We start from the raw sequence: 18,447 nt of genomic DNA, 5'->3' as shown, positions 1-18,447 counted from the left end.
GTAGACGCATTTGGTTGCCAAAACTTCTTTGCAAAACTTGGATTTGGTGTGCTGTTTCTTTTTAAAGTCTAAATAATTAGTTAAAAAAAAAAATCTAGTGCAAACTGGGATGAATCTATCTCAGTTCTTGAAATATGCTTTCTTTGGAAAGAGGGTAAGGAAACCCTGCAGTTTGTTCCATGTAATGTGTGCACAAAATTAGCTTGGTGCCTTTGTTCTGCTGTCTGAGCTTTTGTTACCTTTTACTTGACTGTACTTAGGAAACAGTATGAAGACACTTAAAAGAAGCCCAAGGGAATCTCATTTCCACATCCAAACATAAGCGTTTTTTAATCACTATTCCCCCATACCTTCGACTTCCTTTATTCTCACTCTTCTCCCAGTTTCCAACCCTTCACCCGATTCTGACATATATTCTTGCTCCAGAAGCAGAAACAAAGATCCTAAAGGTAACTGAACTGTAACCTCTTTGCACTTGTGGTTTTTGCACTTGCTTCAGCACAGGTGTCTCTTGAACTGTGACATTCTGAGAAGTCCTAGAGCTCATCAACCACATTTCCTCCCAAGAGTTGGAACTGTCCTCTGCTGTAACCTTGAATGAGAAGGTAATCTACGAAGTGACAGAGGTTAGCCAAAACCTCACAATAGCTTCACTCACTCAAACCTGGTCTCTGAGCGTGTGTTGGTTAACTGGCATCGAGGATACTGTGTAGCTCATGTCTTCTTGCAAAGCTTAGAGGTGAGAATAGCAAACTGTAAATCCACTTTATTTGTTGCCTTTACCAATTCAACCACAAATTGCTTCCTCTTCTCCCACTGAGCACGTTTAATGAACTCCATCAGGTGTACAATGGAAGCAGTCAACCTCAGAGTCAGAGACAACACATCTCGTGAGCAAGCACACAGGTCCTACCCTGCCTTTCCCACTGCCCAAGTCTTTGGACTTGACCAAGTTATTTAACATCTCCAGGCCTTGGCTTCCTCCGTTGGTCTTTGTTTCCTCAACTAAAACCGTGGTGGTAAAATGGAGTTTGAAGATCATGGCCACTATGTGAAAATTCTCACTATCTGTGTATACTTTTGATACTAAGCAGGTATTCAATAAACGGTAGTCATGATGAACTGGATAGTAAATGAAACACATGATTTTTCTCCCAAGGTAGCTCACAGTCTTCATATACATTGTTATTGGGTAAAAAAAAAAAAAAAAAAAAAAACCATGACAAGTCCAAAATGGAGTGGCTTAGGCTACACCCCGCATCACCAAACCAAGATTTAATTACAGTTTTGGTCCCTGCCAGAGATAGAATCTTAAACCAGTCCACCAGGAATCACCTGAATAACACTAGTGAGGTCACCTGCCTGGCAGACCCCTTGTTGTTCAGTCACTAAGTCCTATATAACTCTTTGCAGCTGCACGGACTGCAGCACCCCAGGCTCCTCTGTCCTCCACTCTCTTCTAGAATTTGCTCAGATTCATCCATTGAGTAGGTAATGCTACCTAACCACCTCATCCTGACAGACCCCTGGCATCCCCTAAAGGAAAGTGGCCTGGCCACAACCAATCCACGTTTTGTTCCTGCTTCCGTCTGCCTACAGAAGTCTTTCATTGTGAACAGCTTCTGGGAGCTCCTTTCTATCTGCTAGATTAGATGCTGCCCATTTCATAACTTCTTGAATAAATTTTTAAAAGTTAATTGTTTGATTTTTTTTTTTTTAACACTGGCTTGATTTGAGTTTTCATTGGCTCAGATCCACTTCTGTGTTTCATTTTCTCATTTCAGGTAAACTAGAGAAATCCAAATTTACCAAAACATTACACTCAGGTCAGCCTCTGACGTAAAAAACCTGTGTTGCCCTGAAATACCCCATGTGCTTTTCCCAATCAACACCAACATTGTTAACAACAACATTATTTTCTGAGTCATTAGTAAGGAACTGTCAGAAAGGAATTACTCCTTCTATGTTCTGGGGGTTGATAGAAAAAAAAAGAATTAAAAAATGTTGAAGACTGAAGCATCAGTCACTGATATAAATTCATCTGAGACAAAGATGACTTAAACAAAAAAAATCTGTGCTGCACATCGTCAAGGAAAGAAAGACACTTTGGCTGCAAAATATCACCCCTCCCCCCACCATCTTCTCTGGGGAGACTCATGCCTCTGCCTGCTGTTCATCAATCAGCCTTGATTTTGATGGTGTGATTTTTTAGTCAGCTGCCTCGATCATTTTGGCACAGACAAAAATCCTTTAAAAAATGTTACACTTCATCAAAGTGTATCATGAGACTTCACGGTCATTATCTCAATGGCCGCTCTGATGTGCTACAATTGGCAGAGACACAAACGGTAGGGGGTGTGTGAGAAGAAAGCCAGCATTTCGTGTGGAAAGCTGGCAAGCCTCGCCAAGCTTCTGTCAACAACTCCGCGGTCTGATCCGATGCACTGAGCGTGCTGATGATGCTCTTGTTTCGGGAGGAAGTAAACAAGAAAATGAATTCCACCGTGCAACACAGCCTCTTTGTATCTTCAAAATGGTGTGACTGGACCGGGGCCAGCCGCGTTGAAAGTTTGGCCATTTATGTCATCAAGGCCCTGGTACTGATGGAGGCTTTGATTACGAGTTGGACCAGCTCTAAGACCCTTCAGGGGCAGCCACGCAGCAAATAAAGGCATTGATTGGTTGTTGGGTCAGTCTAGCCATAACGGTACAGAGCATAGCTCTTTTGAAAAGCCTAATGGATTAGCTACACAACCAGTCCCACTATAGGCCTTATTTTTCAAGTAACTTCAGGACAGTTTTCCAGCTTGGCAGGGAACAAACTCTTCCTCTAGAGCAAGCTTCAGGGCTGTTCTTGTTATCAATAGTGGGCTCCAAGGATTAGACACAGCGGGCTTTACAATTTAATGAAAACAGCTGTTGAAACAACAATTAAGGCAAACAATAGTTTGCCTGGAAAACTATTAATTATGTAAAATTATGCAGAAAGTGGAATACGCTTTTATTCAGGGCCTTCTACAGCCACCAAGCTGCCTTCCATTCCAGGGCTCTCAAGTGTCAGGAAGTGGGGGTGCTGGTAGGAAGGGGCTACACTGCCCGTGGAGTGAATGTAAGCAGAGTTCCAGGCTGAAAGTTTGCTGCAGAGCAAGTCAAGAGTAAAACATTCAGGCGAAGAGTATCACTTAATCATACATTACCTTGGGTACCACGGATCTTTTCATGGAAACTCAGAGCTGTGTTTTCACAGGTTATCTGAAATTCATTTTGAGTCTTGAGGTTGGGATCTCTACTTTTAAACAAAACAAAACAACATATTTCTATCATATGCCTCTTTTGGGGCCTCACCCTGAGGAGTTATGGACAATTACATTATTTTCAAAGCTATTAGTAAGGACTGTCAGAAAGGAATCACTCTCCAGGAATTGGTGGAGTTCCTTGTCCTTAGGAAAACGTAGGTTTTCCTTCCATTAGGATGGTCCAACTTGGACTCTCAATCACTCCCCATCCACCTCCTCCCCTGGAACAGCTCTCCTTCCACTTTCTCTGCTTGCTGGGGCTTTTAAATTCATTGCTTCTCTCTTTGCAATTTCCGCCCTTGACTAACAGTGCTGGGAATTGACTTACGGCCCTTCGCCTATCCTGTGTTCCACATCTCACTTTCCTCCCCATTCGGGAATCACCAAGCCAAGAAGTCCCATTAAGAAGGTTATTAACTGTACACATAAACATTGCCTCCTGCCTACAGTTAGATTTATTTCTCATCACTTCGAAGTAACTGGCTTTAACACTCTTTTCAGCACGCCCAACACCTTTTATTTGACTATACTGTTTTAGAAAGGCCGCTGGGAATTTGGTTAATTTCATGCTGAAACTTATTAAGAGGGATTTGACACTCTTTGATAATTCCAATAAACCATTAGTCAAGTCTCACTCCCTTCAGGGAAAGAATGAACACTTTATTAGTCAAAGGGTCTCTATTCTAAACATGTCACCTGAATTTAGTAGGGCATCTGTGCTGAAATGAATACAATTGACTTTGTGATTGAAAAGAACTTTCCTGGAAACTATAAGAAAGCTGTCATTGGCTATTATCAGTAAGACAGCATCTTTTTTTTTTCTGAAATTCTCATGAGGTTCACCTGTATATTTTGAAACAATCCAGTGAATTTGATTTACTAACCTGTGAATGTTAATAAAATAAACAGCACACACACCAATACACACAAACTGTCTCTAAAGTTCTTGGTTTAGTCCTTTCTTCCATCCAGGACAAGAAAGAGAATACACAATAATCTCCTTCCCTTCTACAAATAGTTTAAAAAACCCTGAGAGATCTTATCTCTAGAAGTCCCCAGAACATAATTGAGTGTGCAAATGAAATTCATTACTAGGGTCACAAACAATAATCCAATTAACATGTATTTGCGTAATGCCTTCAAAATAATTCTAAACCCCAAACCACATTCATCTTCAAAGCATAACTCAAAACAAGTACCACATCCCAGCATAATCCAGTTCACACTTTTGCACTGGAGAGAACAAAACAGCATTAAGATTGCAAAAGTTATTATTCCAGTTATCCAGATGTGATTTTTCAATCATTCTAAGAAATTTTTTTTAGCAGTTCTTATTCCATGGCACCACTCACAGCTCCCATGCTGGCGCGGGGCTTACATCTCTTCATTATTAATTCAGCTCATGGAGCTTAATTGGACAAGGCTAGAGCGAATTTGACAAACATCACAGCAGCAGAAAAAGCAATCACTCTTTCAAGATGAAAATTTGTTTGATGTCTTACTGTGTAACTCATTTACTCTCCTCAGGAGTCATGTGACCTGAATGTTAATCAGCCATTGATTGGTTTCTCTCCTTGGACAGTCACGTGACTCGAATATTAATGGGCTGGCGCTCCCGAGCTGTACTGTTAGGCAACCTCGTGATTGGCTGCCAGGTTAAGATACGGAGATAAGTGGGTGCTTGATGAGCACTTGACAGAACTTCACAGAAAATTAAGGCCCTAAAATAGCATGAGAAAGTCTTGTCAAATCAAGCATGATTATCATTGAATGCTTAAGGAATTCATCATCTGCATGAAATTGATACACTTCAGCACCAGCAGGCCCTGTAGTCAGCAGGGACTCATCAGATTTTTATTTATATGTGTTCACCAAATCACATTAATTCTGAGAGCTAAAACATGCTAAGGATGAAGGTTATTTTCTGTTCAATCTAATTTATCTATGACAATAATCATCACTAATAATGTGTCAAATTGGATTGCAGTCATTTTATGCATGCATGCTGATTTGGAAAATAGTGTTAAACCATCCTGCGGTAATTAACAACCGGTAAAGGTATGCCAGGCCTGAAGTAATCAGCATATCTAGATGGAAAATTAAGTTTTATAGAATGGATTTATAGATACATATCCTTATTTAATTCGGAATATAAATTATTCCTGGTAAAAGCCGACATCATTTTTATAACACCATTAAGACCAATAACGATTGAGGGACTTGCATCCCTAATTTGCTCCATCCTTCATTTTTTCTCTCATTTTCTGTGGTTAACTTTCTAATGGGTGTCACTTCCTTCTTGGCAAGTCCTCATTTTAGTTGGGTTTGGTGGAGCTAAGAGGTGAATGAATATGCATTGGTTTAAGTGTTAATCGTGGATGAAGGACTGGGCATCATACCTCTTAACACACAAGGCTTTATAATTACTGGCGGGGGTGGAGGGAGGCAGGCGTTAGCGAGAACACAAAGGCAGTTGGTGGGGAAAGACTTTGGCCTTTTGCTGTCTCTCTATTATTTCTTCTGGCAAAGGGACAATAGGAAATTTTCCAGATTAACTCATAAGAGATTATTGTTTCTTGGGGAATCATTTAAGCCTAAATTGCTTTTGTGGAAATACCTTTTATGGAACAGAAGTTGTGTTGTTGTTGTTTTAAATAACCCCTTGGTTTATGGAGTATGGGGAGTAATGAAATCTTAAAGAAACATTTAAACCCTTTGGTGAGTGTGGCTAAAATGTTTGAGAGAAGCATCACACTTCCAAAAGGAGAGCAAAATAAATACAGATAAATTGTTATTTCTTTCCCACCACTGTCCCCAACCCCCATCTTAATCTCCTGAGCGACCAGGACTGCCCTGAACTCTCTCCCCCCTCGCTCAGGAGGTCTCTTTATTGATTAAATGAATCTGCTCCAAAGGCTGGCTCCCAGGCTCTTTGATCTAATCCGATCTGATTTTATCCTATCGCTTCAGCAGGACATGGGGGAATTAACAATAAGCAGCTTTACCACAAGTGTTTAATAACTCAACACAATCTCCTTATGGCTCCGAGCTGCTCATGCTCCCATCCAGTCCAGGCAAACAGTGTAACAGATTGGCCATCCCCCCCCTGAACCTGAGGAATTTTCATGCACTGTGAAACTAATCGCTTCAAGTTCCTTCATAAATCACATAAAGCAGATTTTAGCATCTTAACAAATTGAAAAAAAAAAAACACACACAACCAGTAGAGTGGGGGTGGGGGTGGGTAGCAGAAAGGACAGGCCCTCCAGCTAAAAAGAGGGTGGGAGACTGGCGGGCAGTATTACAGTGGGGGAAGGGGCAGATGTGAAATAACTTGTCTTCTCCTACAATATGTTTCTCATCTCCTTAAATTTGAACATGAATGAAATAATTTGAGCAGGCTCAACCCTAACAATGCTCCAAGCTCACAGTGACCTTATTACTATTTTTCCCCTCTGTGATGGAAACGATGTGGATTCAACAACAGGCCTCTTATTGTTGTTCCTATGACAGCTCTTGAAGTATGCAAGAAGCACACTATTGAACAAGGATTGTAAGTCCTGCGTGATGCAGACAGCTGAGATGTTAGGCTGAAACGGTTTGTCCCCTGGCTTTCAAACCAGGATACACGCATAAAGGGGTGTCTTAAATGATCACTCAATTACAAAATGCCGTTCTTGAAATGCTCTTTTTTTTTTTTTCTCCCAGTCAGGGCTGTCCAGAAATATATCTCTTTCTCTAAATTGTAGCTGCAGAACAGAGCAATATCTTACTCCTCTCAAAAAGAAAAAAAGCATCATATCACAAACACAGATAGTAAAGGTGATTCTCTCCTTTTGTAAGGCAGAAATTTTGATTCAAGGGCTTACCCCATGCCAGCACAGACAGAGCTCGTGAGGAGCTGGGAGGCGAAATGGGCTTGTGAAAGCTGCCAGATTATTAGTGCCATGGGGAAAATATCACTCTAGCAGTAATCTAAAATAAAACATCTTTCAGTTGCTCTATTTAATACCTACCGTACATCAGAATTACCTATAAAAACATGTTTCATAACAGAGAAACAGCCCTAGCTCTCCACCTCGGTCACTGTTCTCTCCATTACCCTGGCAGTTCTGCGATTTCTCGCTACGTCAGCAGAGTAACGAAGTACCCTCTAACTGAACATCTGGGGGCAGCAGGAATTTTATGACTCAGGTTCAGGCCAGCTTACTATTACTACAGTGAGATCTTTTTCCACATCCCTGGGGCCCAGGGTTCTAACACTTACACTCAGATACAACTGGGTGCTTCATTATTGCTTTCCTAAGTAAACGCATCTATTTTTATATACTTCTCCAGCCGTGTCCATTCATCAGCATTCATACAGACTTTCCCACCATTCCATGAGTTCAATATTTTGAGACACCCCCACCCCTGAAAACAATCTACTCCAGTTTCATGATCTACTCAATATGGAATGGAACACTAGCATGAATAGTGTTATTTTTTCCTTTTTGGAAATGACTCTTGTGTTACTTTTTTTTTTTTTTTTTTCCAGATAAACTATGTCATAACAGAAAAATTCCTGTGAAGTTCTCCAAAGAACTCTATGCTACTTCCAGACCCTGGAACTATAATTATGCCTTGCATAATTAAAACAGAAAGAACATCCCCTGCCAACTGTACGCACCCCTGTTTACATCAAAAAGCAATAGCAAAATGTACTCTGGAAGGTTCTGGCCAAAGTAGTTGAGTGGGCTGCCTGAGCCTAGCGCTGCTTTCTAAATATTGTCCCTGGGTTAGGAACTGGAGGGACAAGGAGGGAGGGGAACAGGGGAGGAGAACGCGCCAGAGGCCTGTTGACTTTTCCTGCCTGGGCATGATGTCACAGAGTTCAGTGACATTGGGGGCTGGTGCTGACTGAAGTCTCAGGGCACATTTCGCCCAGGTGCTTCTACTGGGGAGCTTCAGACCTGTCACTCCATTACGTGGTGGCCTTCATATGCGCTGAATCCCTGAACTCACATGAAAAGGTTCAGAGCGTTAGGCCATGGTGTAGACACATTCTTGACATCGAGGAGTACAAAGAGGATTCTTCTGCTTGCAGTTCAATCAGTCTTTCTTTGGAGCTTTCTTTGTAGGTTGCTGCAGCTGGAACATGAAAAGAGAGACACAGACAAACAGAGAAAGACAGAGAGACAGAGAAAAAGAAAAAAAGAGCAAGGCACTCAGGAAAAAGGAAAAAAAAAAATACCCAAAGCCAAACCAAAGCCACAGACTGAAAACAAAAATCCCTATAAAATAGAAGTGCATTATGTTTTTGTGTATTTTCGAAATGTAGCCAAACTAAACCATTAAATGAGGATTTTGTTTCACAGAGTCTGCAAACTATTCAACGCTAACCCACTACACCAAGAATGTGGTGCCAACCAAAATATGTCAAGATTAGTAGTACTCAATAAAATCTCAAAACCAAATGACATGCAAGCTGTATTTCATGATTAGAGTGCTTCCTTATGTCAAGAACATACATATTAACTTGTTTAAACACAGCCATGGGCTGTCACTCTGTTCGTCAAAAGCAGAGGAAGGAGAATCTAGTGCTTCCCAAACCCATCCAGATGATGCTTCACACTTTCTGTCTTCCTGGCAGACAGCATGGACCCCATCCAGTTAATCTCTACATCTGAGATAAGAGGAACTGAAGGAGAAAAGGGAGAAAGAAGGGGAGAGAGAGAGAGGGAGAGAGACCACTCCCCACTTTACCAAGTCAGGCAGTAAAAGCAAGATTTGCAATTGCTCTGCTCAAGGCCCTAACACAATAGAGAACTGGAATTAAAAGAAAAAACGCTTACTCTTTTCTGTCAAATCACCAAAATTATAAAATACAAGCACCTTGAAGCTTTTTTTCTTAATCCAGAGAATTAACATTAGCATAAAGCATAAGGTCTACCAAGGGCTCAAATATATATATATATTTTGTTTGTTTGTTTGTTTGTGTTTGTTTTCCCTCACTGAATCCTCAACACTCTCCTCTGTGCGACCCCATAGACGGCAGCCTACCAGGCTCCCCCATCCATGGGATTCTCCAGGCAAGAACACCGGAGTGGGTTGCCATTTCCTTCTCCAATGCAAGAAAGTGAAAAGTGAAAGTGAAGTCGCTCAGTCATGTCCGACTCTTAGTGACCCCATGGACTGTAGCCCACCAGGCTCCTCCGTCCATGGGATTCTCCAGACAAGAGTACTGGAGTGGGTTGCCATTGCCTTCTCTGCAACACTGTCCTAGTCATTTATATATTATTATCCCCATTTTGGGCTTCCCAGGAGGCTCAGTGGTAAAGAATCTGCCCATCAATACAAGAGATGCAGGTTCAATCTCCGGGTTGGGAAGATCCCCTGGAAAAGGAAATGGCAACCCACTGCAGTAATCTTGCCTGGAGATTCCCATGGACAGACAAGTCTGGTGGGCCACAGTACCTGGGGTCGCAAAGAGTCAGCGACTTTTTGAGTGACTGAACATGCAAGTACATATTCCCATTTTACAAAAGAGAAGCCCAAGTCTTGGAGAGATGCAGTGATATGACGAAGCAGCTACTCCAGAATCAAGGAAAACCAGAACCTGCTCACACCCCTGTTTTAAGCCACTAATCCAAATGCAAACTACACAAAACACAGTGTCCCTTTCTGCCTCGAAATGTGTGAGTTTGAGCAGGATTCTCAAATGCAGAGGAGTAATTATCTCATTCTCTGACTGTCACCAGCAACGAGCTGCTGTGTGCTTCTACCTGGCAGGGAGATGAAAGGGAGGCTGTTCTCTCATTTACAAAATACTGTAGTAAGATATGTGATTATGTTAGGAACACTTGAGGGGCGCCTTTGGTTGAAAAGGAAAAGCGAGAGCCTGCTTCATTTGTTATTTGGGTGCTTTTTCACTTCTGTGAGCCTGCAAACCCCCATCAGTGCTGACACAGCCAAAGGAGCTTCTCCCGCCACAGACTGGAAGCTATACCTGCCTCCATCTTCTGCACTCAGCTGTCCCCCTACACCCACGCAGCCTGGTTCTCAGGGACCCTCTTTTTTTTTTTTTAATAGTTAATTTTGGTGTTTTTTTAAATCTTTTTTTTTCATTTATTTTTATTAGTTGGAGGCTAATTACTTTACAATATTGTAGTGCTTTTTGCCATACACTGACATGAATCAGCCATGGATTTACATGTGTTCCCCATCCCGATCCCCCCTCCCGCCTCCCTCCCCATCCCATCCCTCTGGGTCTTCCCAATGCACCAGCCCTGAGCACTTGTCTCATGCATCCAACCTGGGCTGGTGATCTGTTTCACCCTTGATAGTATACTTGTTTCAATGCTATTCTCTCAGAACATCCCACCCTCACCTTCTCCCATAGAGTCCAAAGTCTGTTCTGTACATCTGTGTCTCTTTTTCTGTTTTGCATATAGGGTTATCGTTACCATTTTTTTAAATTCCATATATATGCGTTAGTATACTGTATTGGTCTTTATCTTTCTGGCTTACTTCACTCTGTATAATGGGCTCCAGTTTCATCCATCTCATTAGAACAGATTCAAATGAATTCTTTTTAATGTCTGAGTAATATTCCGTTGTGTATATGTACCATAGCTTCCTTATCCATTCGTCTGCTGATGGGCATCTAGGTTGCTTCCATGACCTGGCTATTATAAACAGTGCTGTGATGAACATTGGGGTACACGTGTCTCTTTCAGATCTGGTTTCCTCGGTGTGTAGGCCCAGCAGTGGGATTGCTGGGTCATATGGCAGCTCTATTTCCAGTTTTTTAAGGAATCTCCACACTGTTCTCCATAGCGGCTGTACTAGTTTGCATTCCCACCAACAGTGTAAGAGGGTTCCCTTTTCTCCACATCAGGGGCCCTCTTAATGCCAGGGTATCACTGCCACCTTGTACCTGCCTTGGGGCAGAGTGGAAGAGAACTGGAATCCACACCAGCATCTCCTCTGACATAACCACAGTCTGGCTCCTTCCAGTAAGTCTGCCCTGCACGCTGCAACCTGAAGGGGCCGGGGTCACCAAAATGTGGTGGTGATGCCCACTTCTACCTACTCCGACGTCCTCCTTAGCCTGAGGAGAAGATCTTAGCCTTTCAATATCTGGGCACTGTCTGACATTCTGGCTGCATTTCCTGACACTCATTCACATGCGCTTGACTCCAGCCATACTTAACAGATGACTTCTATCTTGGGCTGAATTGTATCCCTCTAAGCATTCATATGGGGAGGCCCTAACCCCTCAGTCCGTGAGAATGTGACTCACATATTTAGAGACAGGGCCCTGAAAGAGGTAACTAAGGTAAATGAGGTCATATGAGAGGGCGCTAATCCAACATGACTAGTGGCCTTAAAAGAAAAAGAGATAAGGATACAGAGAAAAGACCATGTGAGGATGCAGTGAGAAGGCGCCTGTCACCCCAAGGAGAGATGCCTCAGAAGAAACCAGACCTGCAGACTTCTGGACCTCAGGCCTCCAGAACTGTGAGCATATTAATTTCTGTTTTTGTTAAGCCACCCCATCTGTGGAATTTAGTTATGGCAGCCCTAACTAACTAATACCTTCTCATTCAAAGCCCTGCCGTGGTCTCTCATATGGCCCTGGAGTCCTGAACACAGGTCCCTCTGCCTGGAATGCGTGTCCGTTGACTATTGGCCTCATGGACGCCTCTTCATCTCCAATGTTCAGTTCAAATGACAGGTCTCCTCCTTCACGAGGCCCTCCTAGATAACCGTGGGCACCCAATAAAGAGTTCATGTGTGATTACATGGAGGCCGTGACGTACCTCTGTTATGTGGCCGTCTCTAGAACTTATCCTCGTGGCCTTTTCCTTAGTAAACAGTGAGTCTCGTGGAAAAAGGACACCCTCTTACTCACTTCCCCAGTCTAGCACAATGCCCATGAGAGAGAGGACATTCAATTAATGTTTGATGAAAGGACCAAGCAGTGAGTGGAAGGAAGCAGCAACAGCAGTAGCAAAAATAACGAAACCTTATTGAATATTTACTGTGTGCTGGACGTTAGTCTAAATGCTGCACTTGTATCAACTAGCTTTATCCTCCCAACAACCCTATGAGGTAAATAATACTGATATCCTTATTTTACTGGTGAGGACCAAAGCATACCAAAATAAGTAACTTGCCCACGGTCATGCACAGCGGGGAATTTAAAGCTATCTGGCTTCAGATATATCCAGATTGTCCAGGGACATTCTTAAGAGAATGTCTTTCAAGGAGAACTAAAAGGAGAAAAGCAAGGAGATAGGAAAGGAACAAAAGAAGGAAAGAAATCACCAACTGTGTAAACTTGGGCTAGATATTTAAATTCTTTGGAACTCAGTTTCCTCACCTGCTTATCTCAGGTAAGTCTCAAGTGAGATAGTACAGGAGAATACATTCTAATTGCAGAGAGCTGCAGAACTACACAGCCTCTATTTTCAGTAGCCAGAAGTCAATGAAGTAACCCCACAGGCCTTTGACCTGAGAATTTTCAGGTAGAGACTTTCTGCATGGTGGACAATCCTGAAGAGGTAAATTCAAGGCAGAGAAGAATGGGTAGTCAAAGATGAGTGTTGCAAAGAAATACTTCTCTGCCTCCCACCAGGGATCAGAAATTTCACCGTGTTTTTCCAGACCTCTAGGACTACTGGTTGGATGAGATGGTTGGATGGCATCACCGACTAAATGGACATGAGTTTGGGTAGACTCCGGGAGTTGGTGATGGATAGGGAGGCCTGGCGTGCTGCAGTCCATGGGGTTGCAAAGAGCTGGACACATCTGAGCTATTGAACTGAACTGAACTGAAGGACAACTATTCCTCCCTGGTAATCTCTCTGCCTCCAGGGGCCATGCATTCCAACTGACCTGCTGGTGGAGGGTGGGGGAATGGGTGTTGGGCGGAGGGGAGGGGGTCTCTCAGGATACCCTACAAAGGTGTTGCCTCTGATTCAGAAACCACAGACTACATCCTTGAGAGGCTTACAGATCAATGTTGTGTTAAAATTTCAGTTTAGTAATTTAGTTTGCTGAACTTAATATTCCGGGATTCTGATGTTACCTGTGGGGTGGAAGAAGTTCCTGTTTTATTTTCAAAGTGGACTTTTCCATTTGGGGGTTGCTTGCTTGTTTAAATACTGTCTTCAATGGAGCATCTTCCTCTCTCTTTTTTTCTGTGATTTAGAAATGCACTGAGCATGAAACAAGGACAAATGGGACCTGGTAAAGAAACAGGTTTTGTTGTTCTACACCTACAAAGACTCCTCTTCTTTGGTGGTTTTCAAATGAGCTCCTTACCTAGGCAGGGAGAAAAATGGTTAAATGGCTAGGAGGAAATCAACTGTAAATAGAAAGTCTATGTTTATAATCCCCTCCAGAAGATTCCCCCTTCTCCAGCCACTGTGATCAACCCTGTAGTATCAGGTGAAGGTTCTTGATTATCTCCCTGTGGCATTATGTCTCACCACCTAGCTGATAATAAACTGATAGATTATCAAACAAGATTACAGCCTTAGCAAATAAATCATGTTTTGTGTTGAGAGAAAATGCTTACTATCCCCATCTACCTGGCTAAATATTTACATATCACAGGCTTTCTAGGGTCCCTGTTCTTTCAAATCTGATTTTTTAAAAACAAGACAAAGGTTAAGTTAACAAAAAGAGAACACGCTGTGCTTCAACACCAAACTAAATGCACCTCCTGGAGAAAACAGGTGCTGCCAGAAAAGTAGGAATAAATCCAAGGCCTCAGGGACTGGTTAGATCAGTGGGTACATGTGATAGAAAACTGGGCTGAATGTGTTAGCACTGAGTCACTTCAGTCATGTCTGACTGTTTGTGACCCCATGGACTGTAATCCATCAGGCTCCTCTGTCCATGGGGATTCTCCACGCCAAAGTACTAGAGTGGGTTGCCATGCCCTCTTCCAAAGGATCTTCCCAACCCAGGGATCAAACCTAGGTCTCCCATATTGCAGGCAGATTCTTCACCAGGGACGCCCCCTAGGAGGAATTCAGATGCCTACTTTAAAGGGAACGTAGGGAATTCTATGGTCCAGTGGTTAAGACTTCACCTTCCAATGCATGGGGTGCTAGTTCGATCGCTGGTCAGGGAGCTATGATTCCGCATGACTCACAGCCAAAAAAATCAAAACATAAAACAGAAGCAATATTGTAACAAAGCCAAAAGACTTTAAAAATGATCTACATTAAGAAATAAATAAATAAAATAATAAAAGGAACATAAATGAAAGAGGCTAGAAATCCAGAGCTTGCAGCTGTGTGTGTGTGTGTGTGTGTGTGTGTGTGTGTGTGTGTGTGAAAGAGACGGAAGGGGAGAAATGGGTTTGCATAAAGTTTCACACTGGCCTGTTGCTTTATACTTCCCAAAGCCCTTTCTCCTTCATTCAATATATTCCTCCTCTTGTCTCTCCATAACCCAGTTTCTCCCTGTTTTTCCCAATCTCTCCATTTACAACTGACACAAAGGGAGGCCTAGGAGAAGTTACAAGACTTGCAAAAGGACCTGGAAAGCAGGCCTCAAACACAAATTTTCTGATTCCTGATTTCTGATTCCTGATTTCTGATTCCTGATTCTGATTTCCTCTCTACTCCAAGGATGTTCTCCTGAAGGACAGGAATAGCAGAGATTTTTTTTTTTTTTAATGCTTTGTGTAGCCATATTGCCAAATCTGAAGTTGAATTACTATTAGGTTTAAGACTTACAGACAGAAATGGATGTAATATAAAATAGGAAACAGGAATTTTTAAATGCCTATCTTTCAAGAGAGGGAGAAAGAGAAAGTGGCTTGGGAGTTGTATACAGGGGTCAGTTTAAATTTGTTCCCATGCCGGGGAAGAGGAAAAAGCGTGGGTAACCAACCTGACTAGTAGTGGAGCAAGTTATTCCAGGTAATCTGACTTCCTTCTCTTAAATGACAGATCTCCCAAACACGGAGGGGCAATGAGATGTGGCTTTCTGCATGTGAAATGCAGAGACGCTCTGGGCTTCAGTGTCTTTCATCTGCCACGCAGAATAGCACTGGGCTGACCTTCATTGCAAAGGAATTTCTGTTCAGCAGTCTATGGAGGTCCACAAAAGCGTGAGGGCAAGACTGCTCTGCACTTCTCCCTCCACGTTGTCATGGGGCCGGTCATCTTGCAGGCAAATGGACCGGAGTGAGTCTGGAGTGAGAACACGCTGCCTCTCAGGCACTGCCCAGGGAACCAGTGTTCCACATACACACATTCAACACATACACTGGTGCTCCACACACACACATGCTACTAATGAAGATTCTCAAATGACAAAATAATGAACATAACACATAATAAAAATATAATATTTCTCTTTTGTAATGGTATGTCATCTATGAAACATATCAAATAGAAACTAGTGAAATCATGACTTTTCCCTTTTAAAAATTAGAAATGTGAAAGGAGATAGAAGTTTTTAAAATACACGGAATGTGATAAACAATACATTTCAAATTTTCTACAATTATGTATATAAATATCATCATTGAAAATACACGTTCCATCCCCCACAATCTTCCCTTCCTCATTTCCAGAAGGATTTTCTCTATAGTGTGTGTCTTTCTAGTTTTTCTACTTTATATATATATATACATATATATATATTTGTGCATGCTCAGTAGTGTCCAGCTCTTTGCAACCGCATGGACTGTAGCCCACCAGGCTCTTCTGTCCATGGAATTCTCCAGGCAAGAATACCAGAGTACGTTGCCATTCCCTTCTCCAGGGGGTCTTTCTACCCCAGGGATTGAACTTAGGTCTTCCATATTGCAGGCAGATTCTTCACCATCTGAGCTAGCCAGGGAAGCCCATTCTTGTCCTCAGAATTCAATGGTTAGAGGAGCCTGGTGGACTACAGTCCACAGGGTCACAGAGAGTCAGACACAACTGAGCGACTAACACTTTCACTTTTCATATAAATATTTAAGTATTACATATATTTAAGAGTATTTAAATATATATGCTTTATACATAGTTTTTGTCACTTTATTATTATTTGTTAATATTAAATGTGAACAAGCTTCTCAGGTTAGTAGACAGAAGTCTACTTCATTCTTTCAATCTTCGCATTTGAGAATATGTACCACCCATAAATATTAAGTATTCTCCTACTAATAGACATTTAGGTCATTTCCAGTTTGGGGCTAATATAATCAATAATGCCAGAAACATTCATGTGTGTACTATTTTGTGTACATTGTGGAAATGCTGAATTGAAAGAAATGCCTGGTTTTAATTGTAATTTTTTCAGTTGCTAAGTCATGTCTGACTCTTTGCAACCCCATGGACTGCAGCACACCAGGCTTCCCTGTCCTTCACTATATCCCGGAGTTTGCTCAAACTCATGTCCATTGAGTCAGTGATGCCATTCAACCATCTCATCATCTGTCACCCTTTTAAACTCCTGCCCTCTATCCTTCCCAGCATCAGGGTCTTTTCCAATGAGTTGACTCTTCATATCAGGTGGCCAAAGGATTGGAGCTTCAGCTTCAGCATCAGTCCTTCTAGTGAATATTCAGGACTGATACCCTTTAGGATTGACTGGTTTGATCTCCTTGCAGGCCATGGGATTCTCAAGAGTCTTCTCCAGCACCACACTTTGAAAGCATCAAAACCTCAGTGATCAGCCTTCTTTATAGCCCAGCTCTCACATCCATACATGACTACTGGAAAAACCATAGCTTTCACTATATGGACCTTTGTTGGCAAAGTGATGTCTGTACTTTTTAATACACTGTCTAGGTTTGTCATAGCTTTTCTTCTAAGGAACAAGTGTCTTTTAATTTCGTGGCTACAGTCACCATACCCAGTGATTCTGGAGCCCAAGAAAAGAAAATCTATCACTGATTCCACTTTTTCCCCATCTATTTGCCATGAAGTGATGGGACCAGATGCCATGGTCTTGGTTTTTTGAATGTTGAGTTTTAAGCCAGCTTTTTCACTCTCCTCTTTCACCCTCATCAAGAGGCTCTTTAGTTCCTATTTGCTTTCTGCCATTAGAGTGATATCAAATGCACAACTGAGGTGTAAATATTTCTCCTGGCAATTTTGATTCCAGTTTGTGATTCATCCAGCCCAGCCAAGCTAATACTGTTGTTCAAATAATTAGCTATTGACAATAGTAATGCTACAAACAAGCGGAACAGCACACCAATATATTTCTACTTCTTTAAACTTTGCTGTAAGGACCCTGTAGTTAATACAATAATTCATCACTAGAAATGATCATATTTTATGATTTAATAGCATTTTTAAAAGAAATATCTGTTTACATAGAATTTTACCCTAATCTATGTTCTCAGTTACTCTGTTCAATGGAAAACTTAGTTATTGGCATTACAAAACTTAATCCAAAAAGTACCATTCCCCACATAAGCTTCATGGACTACAGTGAAGAAGGAGATAAAACGTCTGGATGACTAGTTTTACACACTGATACTGTAAGAGGACAAATAGTATTTTTTCCTCTACTTTTCTCACCATCATCTCCTTCCCCTGAAATTTCCTGTCATTGGAAAGGGAGAGAACTAACTTCACAGAATCATATTCAAACCAAGGAGAACACTTCTTTGTTCATATTTCAAATCTTCTGCAGAAAACTTGTGCTTTTTAGATCACCCACACCATTTCTCACTAGCACAGCCTCTTGAATGACTAACAATATTCAAAATAGAATGTACAAATCATAGCTGCTAAAAGACCAAAAAGAAGCAACTGTGTATAACAAAGTTTTATTAGACAAATTAATCAAAGAATATGTTATGTGGGTAGTTATCTTTGTCTATAAAGGGGAGGGGGTGGGAGGGAAAATGAATTAAGGAGACTCTACAGACATTTTCTGTACAGGTGCATACTGTAGAAAGCTTTTACACTGAGAGAGTGGTCATATACGATTGTACAATATTTAAAAATAGGACAAATATCACAAACAAACAAAACAGAATGTTAACAATGAAAGGACCATTAGAGATGATCTGGTCCCAAATCCCTCAGTTGGGATGAAATTAAAATTTGAGAACATAACTGATACACTCAAGTTGCAGAGAAATTCAGTCTCCAACTCCTAAAAGTGGAAGTGTTAGTCACTTCAGTCAAGCCCAACT

Source organism: Dama dama, chromosome 29 (genome assembly GCF_033118175.1).
Source record: "Dama dama isolate Ldn47 chromosome 29, ASM3311817v1, whole genome shotgun sequence".
Lineage (NCBI taxonomy): Eukaryota > Metazoa > Chordata > Mammalia > Artiodactyla > Cervidae > Dama > Dama dama.
The sequence above is the reverse complement of the archived record's forward strand: the minus strand, read 5'-3'. Positions refer to the sequence as shown.